The sequence below is a fragment of the Hydractinia symbiolongicarpus genome, chromosome 11 (assembly GCF_029227915.1).
Source record: "Hydractinia symbiolongicarpus strain clone_291-10 chromosome 11, HSymV2.1, whole genome shotgun sequence".
NCBI lineage: Eukaryota > Metazoa > Cnidaria > Hydrozoa > Anthoathecata > Hydractiniidae > Hydractinia > Hydractinia symbiolongicarpus.
The window spans coordinates 18,737,129-18,751,171 of NC_079885.1; the positions used below are offsets into that span (position 1 = coordinate 18,737,129).

General features: G+C 48.4%; 21 non-coding genes across 21 annotated transcripts; all 21 read left to right on the forward strand.

The window, feature by feature from the left end:
• Nucleotides 1-325: 325 nt before the first annotated feature.
• Nucleotides 326-446, forward strand: LOC130619560 (U5 spliceosomal RNA). The gene has a single exon (XR_008980300.1). It is a non-coding gene; the product is annotated as a U5 spliceosomal RNA (small nuclear RNA).
• Nucleotides 447-994: 548 nt separating this feature from the next.
• On the forward strand, nt 995-1,115 carry LOC130619563 (U5 spliceosomal RNA). Its single transcript, XR_008980302.1, has one exon. It is a non-coding gene; the product is annotated as a U5 spliceosomal RNA (small nuclear RNA).
• Nucleotides 1,116-1,661: 546 nt separating this feature from the next.
• LOC130618851 (U5 spliceosomal RNA) lies at nt 1,662-1,782 on the forward strand. Its single transcript, XR_008979596.1, has one exon. It is a non-coding gene; the product is annotated as a U5 spliceosomal RNA (small nuclear RNA).
• Nucleotides 1,783-2,328: 546 nt separating this feature from the next.
• Nucleotides 2,329-2,449, forward strand: LOC130619910 (U5 spliceosomal RNA). Its single transcript, XR_008980647.1, has one exon. It is a non-coding gene; the product is annotated as a U5 spliceosomal RNA (small nuclear RNA).
• Nucleotides 2,450-2,996: 547 nt separating this feature from the next.
• LOC130619564 (U5 spliceosomal RNA) lies at nt 2,997-3,117 on the forward strand. Its single transcript, XR_008980303.1, has one exon. It is a non-coding gene; the product is annotated as a U5 spliceosomal RNA (small nuclear RNA).
• Nucleotides 3,118-3,664: 547 nt separating this feature from the next.
• Nucleotides 3,665-3,785, forward strand: LOC130619565 (U5 spliceosomal RNA). Its single transcript, XR_008980304.1, has one exon. It is a non-coding gene; the product is annotated as a U5 spliceosomal RNA (small nuclear RNA).
• Nucleotides 3,786-4,330: 545 nt separating this feature from the next.
• On the forward strand, nt 4,331-4,451 carry LOC130619566 (U5 spliceosomal RNA). Its single transcript, XR_008980306.1, has one exon. It is a non-coding gene; the product is annotated as a U5 spliceosomal RNA (small nuclear RNA).
• Nucleotides 4,452-4,999: 548 nt separating this feature from the next.
• LOC130619568 (U5 spliceosomal RNA) lies at nt 5,000-5,120 on the forward strand. The gene has a single exon (XR_008980307.1). It is a non-coding gene; the product is annotated as a U5 spliceosomal RNA (small nuclear RNA).
• Nucleotides 5,121-5,667: 547 nt separating this feature from the next.
• LOC130619569 (U5 spliceosomal RNA) lies at nt 5,668-5,788 on the forward strand. The gene has a single exon (XR_008980308.1). It is a non-coding gene; the product is annotated as a U5 spliceosomal RNA (small nuclear RNA).
• Nucleotides 5,789-6,335: 547 nt separating this feature from the next.
• LOC130619570 (U5 spliceosomal RNA) lies at nt 6,336-6,456 on the forward strand. Its single transcript, XR_008980309.1, has one exon. It is a non-coding gene; the product is annotated as a U5 spliceosomal RNA (small nuclear RNA).
• Nucleotides 6,457-7,003: 547 nt separating this feature from the next.
• On the forward strand, nt 7,004-7,124 carry LOC130619791 (U5 spliceosomal RNA). Its single transcript, XR_008980530.1, has one exon. It is a non-coding gene; the product is annotated as a U5 spliceosomal RNA (small nuclear RNA).
• A 547-nt stretch (nt 7,125-7,671) lies between these two features.
• Nucleotides 7,672-7,792, forward strand: LOC130619784 (U5 spliceosomal RNA). The gene has a single exon (XR_008980522.1). It is a non-coding gene; the product is annotated as a U5 spliceosomal RNA (small nuclear RNA).
• Nucleotides 7,793-8,340: 548 nt separating this feature from the next.
• LOC130619571 (U5 spliceosomal RNA) lies at nt 8,341-8,461 on the forward strand. Its single transcript, XR_008980310.1, has one exon. It is a non-coding gene; the product is annotated as a U5 spliceosomal RNA (small nuclear RNA).
• A 548-nt stretch (nt 8,462-9,009) lies between these two features.
• On the forward strand, nt 9,010-9,130 carry LOC130619572 (U5 spliceosomal RNA). The gene has a single exon (XR_008980311.1). It is a non-coding gene; the product is annotated as a U5 spliceosomal RNA (small nuclear RNA).
• A 548-nt stretch (nt 9,131-9,678) lies between these two features.
• Nucleotides 9,679-9,799, forward strand: LOC130619574 (U5 spliceosomal RNA). Its single transcript, XR_008980312.1, has one exon. It is a non-coding gene; the product is annotated as a U5 spliceosomal RNA (small nuclear RNA).
• A 547-nt stretch (nt 9,800-10,346) lies between these two features.
• LOC130619576 (U5 spliceosomal RNA) lies at nt 10,347-10,467 on the forward strand. Its single transcript, XR_008980314.1, has one exon. It is a non-coding gene; the product is annotated as a U5 spliceosomal RNA (small nuclear RNA).
• Nucleotides 10,468-11,015: 548 nt separating this feature from the next.
• Nucleotides 11,016-11,136, forward strand: LOC130619577 (U5 spliceosomal RNA). The gene has a single exon (XR_008980315.1). It is a non-coding gene; the product is annotated as a U5 spliceosomal RNA (small nuclear RNA).
• Nucleotides 11,137-11,682: 546 nt separating this feature from the next.
• LOC130619916 (U5 spliceosomal RNA) lies at nt 11,683-11,803 on the forward strand. Its single transcript, XR_008980652.1, has one exon. It is a non-coding gene; the product is annotated as a U5 spliceosomal RNA (small nuclear RNA).
• Nucleotides 11,804-12,349: 546 nt separating this feature from the next.
• LOC130619578 (U5 spliceosomal RNA) lies at nt 12,350-12,470 on the forward strand. The gene has a single exon (XR_008980317.1). It is a non-coding gene; the product is annotated as a U5 spliceosomal RNA (small nuclear RNA).
• A 547-nt stretch (nt 12,471-13,017) lies between these two features.
• LOC130619951 (U5 spliceosomal RNA) lies at nt 13,018-13,138 on the forward strand. The gene has a single exon (XR_008980687.1). It is a non-coding gene; the product is annotated as a U5 spliceosomal RNA (small nuclear RNA).
• A 547-nt stretch (nt 13,139-13,685) lies between these two features.
• Nucleotides 13,686-13,806, forward strand: LOC130619579 (U5 spliceosomal RNA). The gene has a single exon (XR_008980318.1). It is a non-coding gene; the product is annotated as a U5 spliceosomal RNA (small nuclear RNA).
• Nucleotides 13,807-14,043: the final 237 nt, after the last annotated feature.

A 14,043-nucleotide genomic window follows, 5' to 3' on the forward strand; every position in this document is an offset into this window, starting at 1 on the left:
CTCGAGGAAAGAAATAAAGTTCAGAGACAACCAAAGGAGTCGAACTGCAGTAGAAACAAACTAGATGTAACGCAAGCCACTAGTACGACGTATTGCCTACAGGGACCACACTCTCCGAGACAGCGAACGCAACTTCCTAGTGATTCACGCGAACGCACTCAACTAGGTGATGTAGATCAGAAAGGTGAAAGTCCTTGTGTCAAGTCTACACCTCACGATGCAGCACCTTTTAAGCGTCCTCTACGAACGGACACACTGGCAAGCGGCACACCACAAGCAAAGGTTAAGTCGGCTCGAAGGCACAACAGGTCGCGCCGACTTACGACAACTCTGGGCTTTCTTCAGTTCACGCACAAATCTTTCGCCTTTTACTAAAGATTTCCGTGGAGAAGGCCAAAACGATGAGTATATAGACGATTTTTCTACTGTCTCGCTTCGGCGGGACGATCACTAGTCTAAATGAAAAAACGTGCAGGAGGCCATACGCAGGCCTATCTCTCATCTCGCTCACAGAGACTTGGTAAGCACGGTCCACTCAATGGCTTTCCAAATGCGAAGAGTGAAGGCCGCAGACGGCAGGGGTTGAGCCAAGGGCCTTTCGGCCGTATCCCGCTCACAAGTTTTTTTTTTTTTTTAGCAGAATAATACATACGAGCTAATCAAAATCGGCTCGAGGAAAGAAATAAAGTTCAGAGACAACCAAAGGAGTCGAACTGCAGTAGAAACAAACTAGATGTAACGCAAGCCACTAGTACGACGTATTGCCTACAGGGACCACACTCTCCGAGACAGCGAACGCAACTTCCTAGTGATTCACGCGAACGCACTCAACTAGGTGATGTAGATCAGAAAGGTGAAAGTCCTTGTGTCAAGTCTACACCTCACGATGCAGCACCTTTTAAGCGTCCTCTACGAACGGACACACTGGCAAGCGGCACACCACAAGCAAAGGTTAAGTAGGCTCGAAGGCACAACAGGTCGCGCCGACTTACGACAACTCTGGGCTTTCTTCAGTTCACGCACAAATCTTTCGCCTTTTACTAAAGATTTCCGTGGAGAAGGCCAAAACGATGAGTATATAGACGATTTTTCTACTGTCTCGCTTCGGCGGGACGATCACTAGTCTAAATGAAAAAACGTGCAGGAGGCCATACGCGGGCCTATCTCTCATCTCGCTCACAGAGACTTGGTAAGCACGGTCCACTCAATGGCTTTCCAAATGCGAAGAGTGAAGGCCGCAGACGGCAGGGGTTGAGCCAAGGGCCTTTCGGCCGTATCCCGCTCACAAGTTTTTTTTTTTTTAGCACAATAATACATACGAGCTAATCAAAATCGGCTCGAGGAAAGAAATAAAGTTCAGAGACAACCAAAGGAGTCGAGCTGCAGTAGAAACAAACTAGATGTAACGCAAGCCACTAGTACGACGTATTGCCTACAGGGACCACACTCTCCGAGACAGCGAACGCAACTTCCTAGTGATTCACGCGAACGCACTCAACTAGGTGATGTAGATCAGAAAGGTGAAAGTCCTTGTGTCAAGTCTACACCTCACGATGCAGCACCTTTTAAGCGTCCTCTACGAACGGACACACTGGCAAGCGGCACACCACAAGCAAAGGTTAAGTCGGCTCGAAGGCACAACAGGTCGCGCCGACTTACGACAACTCTGGGCTTTCTTCAATTCACGCACAAATCTTTCGCCTTTTACTAAAGATTTCCGTGGAGAAGGCCAAAACGATGAGTATATAGACGATTTTTCTACTGTCTCGCTTCGGCGGGACGATCACTAGTCTAAATGAAAAAACGTGCAGGAGGCCATACGCGGGCCTATCTCTCATCTCGCTCACAGAGACTTGGTAAGCACGGTCCACTCAATGGCTTTCCAAATGCGAAGAGTGAAGGCCGCAGACGGCAGGGGTTGAGCCAAGGGCCTTTCGGCCGTATCCCGCTCACAAGTTTTTTTTTTTTTAGCAGAATAATACATACGAGCTAATCAAAATCGGCTCGAGGAAAGAAATAAAGTTCAGAGAAAACCAAAGGAGTCGAACTGCAGTAGAAACAAACTAGATGTAACGCAAGCCACTAGTACGACGTATTGCCTACAGGGACCACACTCTCCGAGACAGCGAACGCAACTTCCTAGTGATTCACGCGAACGCACTCAACTAGGTGATGTAGATCAGAAAGATGAAAGTCCTTGTGTCAAGTCTACACCTCACGATGCAGCACCTTTTAAGCGTCCTCTACGAACGGACACACTGGCAAGCGGCACACCACAAGCAAAGGTTAAGTCGGCTCGAAGGCACAACAGGTCGCGCCGACTTACGACAACTCTGGGCTTTCTTCAGTTCACGCACAAAACTTTCGCCTTTTACTAAAGATTTCCGTGGAGAAGGCCAAAACGATGAGTATATAGACGATTTTTCTACTGTCTCGCTTCGGCGGGACGATCACTAGTCTAAATGAAAAAACGTGCAGGAGGCCATACGCGGGCCTATCTCTCATCTCGCTCACAGAGACTTGGTAAGCACGGTCCACTCAATGGCTTTCCAAATGCGAAGAGTGAAGGCCGCAGACGGCAGGGGTTGAGCCAAGGGCCTTTCGGCCGTATCCCGCTCACAAGTTTTTTTTTTTTTTAGCAGAATAATACATACGAGCTAATCAAAATCGGCTCGAGGAAAGAAATAAAGTTCAGAGACAACCAAAGGAGTCGAACTGCAGTAGAAACAAACTAGATGTAACGCAAGCCACTAGTACGACGTATTGCCTACAGGGACCACACTCTCCGAGACAGCGAACGCAACTTCCTAGTGATTCACGCGAACGCACTCAACTAGGTGATGTAGATCAGAAAGGTGAAAGTCCTTGTGTCAAGTCTACACCTCACGATGCAGCACCTTTTAAGCGTCCTCTACGAACGGACACACTGGCAAGCGGCACACCACAAGCAAAGGTTAAGTCGGCTCGAAGGCACAACAGGTCGCGCCGACTTACGACAACTCTGGGCTTTCTTCAGTTCACGCACAAATCTTTCGCCTTTTACTAAAGATTTCCGTGGAGAAGGCCAAAACGATGAGTATATAGACGATTTTTCTACTGTCTCGCTTCGGCGGGACGATCACTAGTCTAAATGAAAAAACGTGCAGGAGGCCATACGCGGGCCTATCTCTCATCTCGCTCACAGAGACTTGGTAAGCACGGTCCACTCAATGGCTTTCCAAATGCGAAGAGTGAAGGCCGCAGACGGCAGGGGTTGAGCCAAGGGCCTTTCGGCCGTATCCCGCTCACAAGTTTTTTTTTTTTTTAGCAGAATAATACATACGAGCTAATCAAAATCGGCTCGAGGAAAGAAATAAAGTTCAGAGACAACCAAAGGAGTCGAACTGCAGTAGAAACAAACTAGATGTAACGCAAGCCACTAGTACGACGTATTGCCTACAGGGACCACACTCTCCGAGACAGCGAACGCAACTTCCTAGTGATTCACGCGAACGCACTGAACTAGGTGATGTAGATCAGAAAGGTGAAAGTCCTTGTGTCAAGTCTACACCTCACGATGCAGCACCTTTTAAGCGTCCTCTACGAACGGACACACTGGCAAGCGGCACACCACAAGCAAAGGTTAAGTCGGCTCGAAGGCACAACAGGTCGCGCCGACTTACGACAACTCTGGGCTTTCTTCAGTTCACGCACAAATCTTTCGCCTTTTACTAAAGATTTCCGTGGAGAAGGCCAAAACGATGAGTATATAGACGATTTTTCTACTGTCTCGCTTCGGCGGGACGATCACTAGTCTAAATGAAAAAACGTGCAGGAGGCCATACGCGGGCCTATCTCTCATCTCGCTCACAGAGACTTGGTAAGCACGGTCCACTCAATGGCTTTCCAAATGCGAAGAGTGAAGGCCGCAGACGGCAGGGGTTGAGCCAAGGGCCTTTCGGCCGTATCCCGCTCACAAGTTTTTTTTTTTTAGCAGAATAATACATACGAGCTAATCAAAATCGGCTCGAGGAAAGAAATAAAGTTCAGAGACAACCAAAGGAGTCGAACTGCAGTAGAAACAAACTAGATGTAACGCAAGCCACTAGTACGACGTATTGCTTACAGGGACCACACTCTCCGAGACAGCGAACGCAACTTCCTAGTGATTCACGCGAACGCACTGAACTAGGTGATGTAGATCAGAAAGGTGAAAGTCCTTGTGTCAAGTCTACACCTCACGATGCAGCACCTTTTAAGCGTCCTCTACGAACGGACACACTGGCAAGCGGCACACCACAAGCAAAGGTTAAGTCGGCTCGAAGGCACAACAGGTCGCGCCGACTTACGACAACTCTGGGCTTTCTTCAGTTCACGCACAAATCTTTCGCCTTTTACTAAAGATTTCCGTGGAGAAGGCCAAAACGATGAGTATATAGACGATTTTTCTACTGTCTCGCTTCGGCGGGACGATCACTAGTCTAAATGAAAAAACGTGCAGGAGGCCATACGCGGGCCTATCTCTCATCTCGCTCACAGAGACTTGGTAAGCACGGTCCACTCAATGGCTTTCCAAATGCGAAGAGTGAAGGCCGCAGACGGCAGGGGTTGAGCCAAGGGCCTTTCGGCCGTATCCCGCTCACAAGTTTTTTTTTTTTTTTAGCAGAATAATACATACGAGCTAATCAAAATCGGCTCGAGGAAAGAAATAAAGTTCAGAGACAACCAAAGGAGTCGAACTGCAGTAGAAACAAACTAGATGTAACGCAAGCCACTAGTACGACGTATTGCCTACAGGGACCACACTCTCCGAGACAGCGAACGCAACTTCCTAGTGATTCACGCGAACGCACTCAACTAGGTGATGTAGATCAGAAAGGTGAAAGTCCTTGTGTCAAGTCTACACCTCACGATGCAGCACCTTTTAAGCGTCCTCTACGAACGGACACACTGGCAAGCGGCACACCACAAGCAAAGGTTAAGTCGGCTCGAAGGCACAACAGGTCGCGCCGACTTACGACAACTCTGGGCTTTCTTCAGTTCACGCACAAATCTTTCGCCTTTTACTAAAGATTTCCGTGGAGAAGGCCAAAACGATGAGTATATAGACGATTTTTCTACTGTCTCGCTTCGGCGGGACGATCACTAGTCTAAATGAAAAAACGTGCAGGAGGCCATACGCGGGCCTATCTCTCATCTCGCTCACAGAGACTTGGTAAGCACGGTCCACTCAATGGCTTTCCAAATGCGAAGAGTGAAGGCCGCAGACGGCAGGGGTTGAGCCAAGGGCCTTTCGGCCGTATCCCGCTCACAAGTTTTTTTTTTTTTTAGCAGAATAATACATACGAGCTAATCAAAATCGGCTCGAGGAAAGAAATAAAGTTCAGAGACAACCAAAGGAGTCGAACTGCAGTAGAAACAAACTAGATGTAACGCAAGCCACTAGTACGACGTATTGCCTACAGGGACCACACTCTCCGAGACAGCGAACGCAACTTCCTAGTGATTCACGCGAACGCACTCAACTAGGTGATGTAGATCAGAAAGGTGAAAGTCCTTGTGTCAAGTCTACACCTCACGATGCAGCACCTTTTAAGCGTCCTCTACGAACGGACACACTGGCAAGCGGCACACCACAAGCAAAGGTTAAGTCGGCTCGAAGGCACAACAGGTCGCGCCGACTTACGACAACTCTGGGCTTTCTTCAGTTCACGCACAAATCTTTCGCCTTTTACTAAAGATTTCCGTGGAGAAGGCCAAAACGATGAGTATATAGACGATTTTTCTACTGTCTCGCTTCGGCGGGACGATCACTAGTCTAAATGAAAAAACGTGCAGGAGGCCATACGCGGGCCTATCTCTCATCTCGCTCACAGAGACTTGGTAAGCACGGTCCACTCAATGGCTTTCCAAATGCGAAGAGTGAAGGCCGCAGACGGCAGGGGTTGAGCCAAGGGCCTTTCGGCCGTATCCCGCTCACAAGTTTTTTTTTTTTTTAGCAGAATAATACATACGAGCTAATCAAAATCGGCTCGAGGAAAGAAATAAAGTTCAGAGACAACCAAAGGAGTCGAACAGCAGTAGAAACAAACTAGATGTAACGCAAGCCACTAGTACGACGTATTGCCTACAGGGACCACACTCTCCGAGACAGCGAACGCAACTTCCTAGTGATTCACGCGAACGCACTGAACTAGGTGATGTAGATCAGAAAGGTGAAAGTCCTTGTGTCAAGTCTACACCTCACGATGCAGCACCTTTTAAGCGTCCTCTACGAACGGACACACTGGCAAGCGGCACACCACAAGCAAAGGTTAAGTCGGCTCGAAGGCACAACAGGTCGCGCCGACTTACGACAACTCTGGGCTTTCTTCAGTTCACGCACAAATCTTTCGCCTTTTACTAAAGATTTCCGTGGAGAAGGCCAAAACGATGAGTATATAGACGATTTTTCTACTGTCTCGCTTCGGCGGGACGATCACTAGTCTAAATGAAAAAACGTGCAGGAGGCCATACGCGGGCCTATCTCTCATCTCGCTCACAGAGACTTGGTAAGCACGGTCCACTCAATGGCTTTCCAAATGCGAAGAGTGAAGGCCGCAGACGGCAGGGGTTGAGCCAAGGGCCTTTCGGCCGTATCCCGCTCACAAGTTTTTTTTTTTTTTAGCAGAATAATACATACGAGCTAATCAAAATCGGCTCGAGGAAAGAAATAAAGTTCAGAGACAACCAAAGGAGTCGAACTGCAGTAGAAACAAACTAGATGTAACGCAAGCCAATAGTACGACGTATTGCTTACAGGGACCACACTCTCCGACACAGCGAACGCAACTTCCTAGTGATTCACGCGAACGCACTGAACTAGGTGATGTAGATCAGAAAGGTGAAAGTCCTTGTGTCAAGTCTACACCTCACGATGCAGCACCTTTTAAGCGTCCTCTACGAACGGACACACTGGCAAGCGGCACACCACAAGCAAAGGTTAAGTCGGCTCGAAGGCACAACAGGTCGCGCCGACTTACGACAACTCTGGGCTTTCTTCAGTTCACGCACAAATCTTTCGCCTTTTACTAAAGATTTCCGTGGAGAAGGCCAAAACGATGAGTATATAGACGATTTTTCTACTGTCTAGCTTCGGCGGGACGATCACTAGTCTAAATGAAAAAACGTGCAGGAGGCCATACGCGGGCCTATCTCTCATCTCGCTCACAGAGACTTGGTAAGCACGGTCCACTCAATGGCTTTCCAAATGCGAAGAGTGAAGGCCGCAGACGGCAGGGGTTGAGCCAAGGGCCTTTCGGCCGTATCCCGCTCACAAGTTTTTTTTTTTTTTTAGCAGAATAATACATACGAGCTAATCAAAATCGGCTCGAGGAAAGAAATAAAGTTCAGAGACAACCAAAGGAGTCGAACTGCAGTAGAAACAAACTAGATGTAACGCAAGCCACTAGTACGACGTATTGCCTACAGGGACCACACTCTCCGAGACAGCGAACGCAACTTCCTAGTGATTCACGCGAACGCACTCAACTAGGTGATGTAGATCAGAAAGGTGAAAGTCCTTGTGTCAAGTCTACACCTCACGATGCAGCACCTTTTAAGCGTCCTCACGAACGGACACACTGGCAAGCGGCACACCACAAGCAAAGGTTAAGTCGGCTCGAAGGCACAACAGGTCGCGCCGACTTACGACAACTCTGGGCTTTCTTCAGTTCACGCACAAATCTTTCGCCTTTTACTAAAGATTTCCGTGGAAAAGGCCAAAACGATGAGTATATAGACGATTTTTCTACTGTCTCGCTTCGGCGGGACGATCACTAGTCTAAATGAAAAAACGTGCAGGAGGCCATACGCGGGCCTATCTCTCATCTCGCTCACAGAGACTTGGTAAGCACGGTCCACTCAATGGCTTTCCAAATGCGAAGAGTGAAGGCCGCAGACGGCAGGGGTTGAGCCAAGGGCCTTTCGGCCGTATCCCGCTCACAAGTTTTTTTTTTTTTTTAGCAGAATAATACATACGAGCTAATCAAAATCGGCTCGAGGAAAGAAATAAAGTTCAGAGACAACCAAAGGAGTCGAACTGCAGTAGAAACAAACTAGATGTAACGCAAGCCACTAGTACGACGTATTGCCTACAGGGACCACACTCTCCGAGACAGCGAACTCAACTTCCTAGTGATTCACGCGAACGCACTCAACTAGGTGATGTAGATCAGAAAGGTGAAAGTCCTTGTGTCAAGTCTACACCTCACGATGCAGCACCTTTTAAGCGTCCTCTACGAACGGACACACTGGCAAGCGGCACACCACAAGCAAAGGTTAAGTCGGCTCGAAGGCACAACAGGTCGCGCCGACTTACGACAACTCTGGGCTTTCTTCAGTTCACGCACAAATCTTTCGCCTTTTACTAAAGATTTCCGTGGAGAAGGCCAAAACGATGAGTATATAGACGATTTTTCTACTGTCTCGCTTCGGCGGGACGATCACTAGTCTAAATGAAAAAACGTGCAGGAGGCCATACGCGGGCCTATCTCTCATCTCGCTCACAGAGACTTTGTAAGCACGGTCCACTCAATGGCTTTCCAAATGCGAAGAGTGAAGGCCGCAGACGGCAGGGGTTGAGCCAAGGGCCTTTCGGCCGTATCCCGCTCACAAGTTTTTTTCTTTTTTTAGCAGAATAATACATACGAGCTAATCAAAATCGGCTCGAGGAAAGAAATAAAGTTCAGAGACAACCAAAGGAGTCGAACTGCAGTAGAAACAAACTAGATGTAACGCAAGCCACTAGTACGACGTATTGCCTACAGGGACCACACTCTCCGAGACAGCGAACGCAACTTCCTAGTGATTCACGCGAACGCACTGAACTAGGTGATGTAGATCAGAAAGGTGAAAGTCCTTGTGTCAAGTCTACACCTCACGATGCAGCACCTTTTAAGCGTCCTCTACGAACGGACACACTGGCAAGCGGCACACCACAAGCAAAGGTTAAGTCGGCTCGAAGGCACAACAGGTCGCGCCGACTTACGACAACTCTGGGCTTTCTTCAGTTCACGCACAAATCTTTCGCCTTTTACTAAAGATTTCCGTGGAGAAGGCCAAAACGATGAGTATATAGACGATTTTTCTACTGTCTCGCTTCGGCGGGACGATCACTAGTCTAAATGAAAAAACGTGCAGGAGGCCATACGCGGGCCTATCTCTCATCTCGCTCACAGAGACTTGGTAAGCACGGTCCACTCAATGGCTTTCCAAATGCGAAGAGTGAAGGCCGCAGACGGCAGGGGTTGAGCCAAGGGCTTTTCGGCCGTATCCCGCTCACAAGTTTTTTTTTCTTTTTAGCAGAATAATACATACGAGCTAATCAAAATCGGCTCGAGGAAAGAAATAAAGTTCAGAGACAACCAAAGGAGTCGAACTGCAGTAGAAACAAACTAGATGTAACGCAAGCCACTAGTACGACGTATTGCCTACAGGGACCACACTCTCCGAGACAGCGAACGCAACTTCCTAGTGATTCACGCGAACGCACTCAACTAGGTGATGTAGATCAGAAAGGTGAAAGTCCTTGTGTCAAGTCTACACCTCACGATGCAGCACCTTTTAAGCGTCCTCTACGAACGGACACACTGGCAAGCGGCACACCACAAGCAAAGGTTAAGTCGGCTCGAAGGCACAACAGGTCGCGCCGACTTACGACAACTCTGGGCTTTCTTCAGTTCACGCACAAATCTTTCGCCTTTTACTAAAGATTTCCGTGGAGAAGGCCAAAACGATGAGTATATAGACGATTTTTCTACTGTCTCGCTTCGGCGGGACGATCACTAGTCTAAATGAAAAAACGTGCAGGAGGCCATACGCGGGCCTATCTCTCATCTCGCTCACAGAGACTTGGTAAGCACGGTCCACTCAATGGCTTTCCAAATGCGAAGAGTGAAGGCCGCAGACGGCAGGGGTTGAGCCAAGAGCCTTTCGGCCGTATCCCGCTCACAAGTGTTTTTTTTTTTTAGCAGAATAATACATACGAGCTAATCAAAATCGGCTCGAGGAAAGAAATAAAGTTCAGAGACAATAAAAGGAGTCGAACTGCAGTAGAAACAAACTAGATGTAATGCAAGCCACTAGTACGACGTATTGCCTACAGGGACCACACTCTCCGAGACAGCGAACGCAACTTCCTAGTGATTCACGCGAACGCACTGAACTAGGTGATGTAGATCAGAAAGGTGAAAGTCCTTGTGTCAAGTCTACACCTCACGATGCAGCACCTTTTAAGCGTCCTCTACGAACGGACACACTGGCAAGCGGCACACCACAAGCAAAGGTTAAGTCGGCTCGAAGGCACAACAGGTCGCGCCGACTTACGACAACTCTGGGCTTTCTTCAGTTCACGCACAAATCTTTCGCCTTTTACTAAAGATTTCCGTGGAGAAGGCCAAAACGATGAGTATATAGACGATTTTTCTACTGTCTCGCTTCGGCGGGACGATCACTAGTCTAAATGAAAAAACGTGCAGGAGGCCATACGCGGGCCTATCTCTCATCTCGCTCACAGAGACTTGGTAAGCACGGTCCACTCAATGGCTTTCCAAATGCGAAGAGTGAAGGCCGCAGACGGCAGGGGTTGAGCCAAGAGCCTTTCGGCCGTATCCCGCTCACAAGTTTTTTTTTTTTTTTAGCAGAATAATACATACGAGCTAATCAAAATCGGCTCGAGGAAAGAAATAAAGTTCAGAGACAACCAAAGGAGTCGAACTGCAGTAGAAACAAACTAGATGTAACGCAAGCCACTAGTACGACGTATTGCCTACAGGGACCACACTCTCCGAGACAGCGAACGCAACTTCCTAGTGATTCACGCGAACGCACTCAACTAGGTGATGTAGATCAGAAAGGTGAAAGTCCTTGTGTCAAGTCTACACCTCACGATGCAGCACCTTTTAAGCGTCCTATACGAACGGACACACTGGCAAGCGGCACACCACAAGCAAAGGTTAAGTCGGCTCGAAGGCACAACAGGTCGCGCCGACTTACGACAACTCTGGGCTTTCTTCAGTTCACGCACAAATCTTTCGCCTTTTACTAAAGATTTCCGTGGAGAAGGCCAAAACGATGAGTATATAGACGATTTTTCTACTGTCTCGCTTCGGCGGGACGATCACTAGTCTAAATGAAAAAACGTGCAGGAGGCCATACGCGGGCCTATCTCTCATCTCGCTCACAGAGACTTGGTAAGCACGGTCCACTCAATGGCTTTCCAAATGCGAAGAGTGAAGGCCGCAGACGGCAGGGGTTGAGCCAAGGGCCTTTCGGCCGTATCCCGCCCACAAGTTTTTTTTTTTTTAGCAGAATAATACATACGAGCTAATCAAAATCGGCTCGAGGAAAGAAATAAAGTTCAGAGACAACCAATGGAGTCGAACTGCAGTAGAAACAAACTAGATGTAACGCAAGCCACTAGTACGACGTATTGGCTACAGGGACCACACTCTCCGAGACAGCGAACGCAACTTCCTAGTGATTCACGCGAACGCACTCAACTAGGTGATGTAGATCAGAAAGGTGAAAGTCCTTGTGTCAAGTCTACACCTCACGATGCAGCACCTTTTAAGCGTCCTCTACGAACGGACACACTGGCAAGCGGCACACCACAAGCAAATGTTAAGTCGGCTCGAAGGCACAACAGGTCGCGCCGACTTACGACAACTCTGGGCTTTCTTAAGTTCACGCACAAATCTTTCGCCTTTTACTAAAGATTTCCGTGGAGAAGGCCAAAACGATGAGTGTATAGACGATTTTTCTACCGTCTCGCTTCGGCGGGACGATCACTAGTCTAAATGAAAAAACGTGCAGGAGGCCATACGCGGGCCTATCTCTCATCTCGCTCACAGAGACTTGGTAAGCACGGTCCGCTCAATGGCTTTCCAAATGCGAAGAGTGAAGGCCGCAGACGGCAGGGGTTGAGCCAAGGGCCTTTCGGCCGTATCCCGCTCACAAGTTTTTTTTTTTTTAGCAGAATAATACATACGAGCTAATCAAAATCGGCTCGAGGAAAGAAATAAAGTTCAGAGACAACCAAAGGAGTCGAACTGCAGTAGAAACAAACTAGATGTAACGCAAGCCACTAGTACGACGTATTGCCTACAGGGACCACACTCTCCGAGACAGCGAACGCAACTTCCTAGTGATTCACGCGAACGCACTCAACTAGGTGATGTAGATCAGAAAGGTGAAAGTCCTTGTGTCAAGTCTACACCTCACGATGCAGCACCTTTTAAGCGTCCTCTACGAACGGACACACTGGCAAGCGGCACACCACAAGCAAAGGTTAAGTCGGCTCGAAGGCACAACAGGTCGCGCCGACTTACGACAACTCTGGGCTTTCTTCAGTTCACGCACAAATCTTTCGCCTTTTACTAAAGATTTCCGTGGAGAAGGCCAAAACGATGAGTATATAGACGATTTTTCTACTGTCTCGCTTCGGCGGGACGATCACTAGTCTAAATGAAAAAACGTGCAGGAGGCCATACGCGGGCCTATCTCTCATCTCGCTCACAGAGACTTGGTAAGCACGGTCCACTCAATGGCTTTCCAAATGCGAAGAGTGAAGGCCGCAGACGGCAGGGGTTGAGCCAAGGGCCTTTCGGCCGTATCCCGCTCACAAGTTTTTTTTTTTTTTAGCAGAATAATACATACGAGCTAATCAAAATTGGCTCGAGGAAAGAAATAAAGTTCAGAGACAACCAAAGGAGTCGAACTGCAGTAGAAACAAACTAGATGTAACGCAAGCCACTAGTACGACGTATTGCCTACAGGGACCACACTCTCCGAGACAGCGAACGCAACTTCCTAGTGATTCACGCGAACGCACTCAACTAGGTGATGTAGATCAGAAAGGTGAAAGTCCTTGTGTCAAGTCTACACCTCACGATGCAGCACCTTTTAAGCGTCCTCTACGAACGGACACACTGGCAAGCGGCACACCACAAGCAAAGGTTAAGTCGGCTCGAAGGCACAACAGGTCGCGCCGACTTACGACAACTCTGGGCTTTCTTAAGTTCACGCACAAATCTTTCGCCTTTTACTAAAGATTTCTGTGGAGAAGGCCAAAACGATGAGTATATAGACGATTTTTCTACCGTCTCGCTTCGGCGTGACGATCACTAGTCTAAATGAAAAAACGTGCAGGAGGCCATACGCGGGCCTATCTCTCATCTCGCTCACAGAGACTTGGTAAGCACGGTCCACTCAATGGCTTTCCAAATGCGAAGAGTGAAGGCCGCAGACGGCAGGGGTTGAGCCAAGGGCCTTTCGGCCGTATCCCGCTCACAAGTTTTTTTTTTTTTTAGCAGAATAATACATACGAGCTAATCAAAATCGGCTCGAGGAAAGAAATAAAGTTCAGAGACAACCAAAGGAGTCGAACTGCAGTAGAAACAAACTAGATGTAACGCAAGCCACTAGTACGACGTATTGCCTACAGGGACCACACTCTCCGAGACAGCGAACGCAACTTCCTAGTGATTCACGCGAACGCACTCAACTAGGTGATGTAGATCAGAAAGGTGAAAGTCCTTGTGTCAAGTCTACACCTCACGATGCAGCACCTTTTAAGCGTCCTCTACGAACGGACACACTGGCAAGCGGCACACCACAAGCAAAGGTTAAGTCGGCTCGAAGGCACAACAGGTCGCGCCGACTTACGACAACTCTGGGCTTTCTTCAGTTCACGCACAAATCTTTCGCCTTTTACTAAAGATTTCCGTGGAGAAGGCCAAAACGATGAGTATATAGACGATTTTTCTACTGTCTCGCTTCGGCGGGACGATCACTAGTCTAAATGAAAAAACGTGCAGGAGGCCATACGCGGGCCTATCTCTCATCTCGCTCACAGAGACTTGGTAAGCACGGTCCACTCAATGGCTTTCCAAATGCAAAGAGTGAAGGCCGCAGACGGCAGGGGTTGAGCCAAGGGCCTTTCGGCCGTATCCCGCTCACAAGTTTTTTTTTTTTTTTAGCAGAATAATACATACGAGCTAATCAAAATCGGCTCGAGGAAAGAAA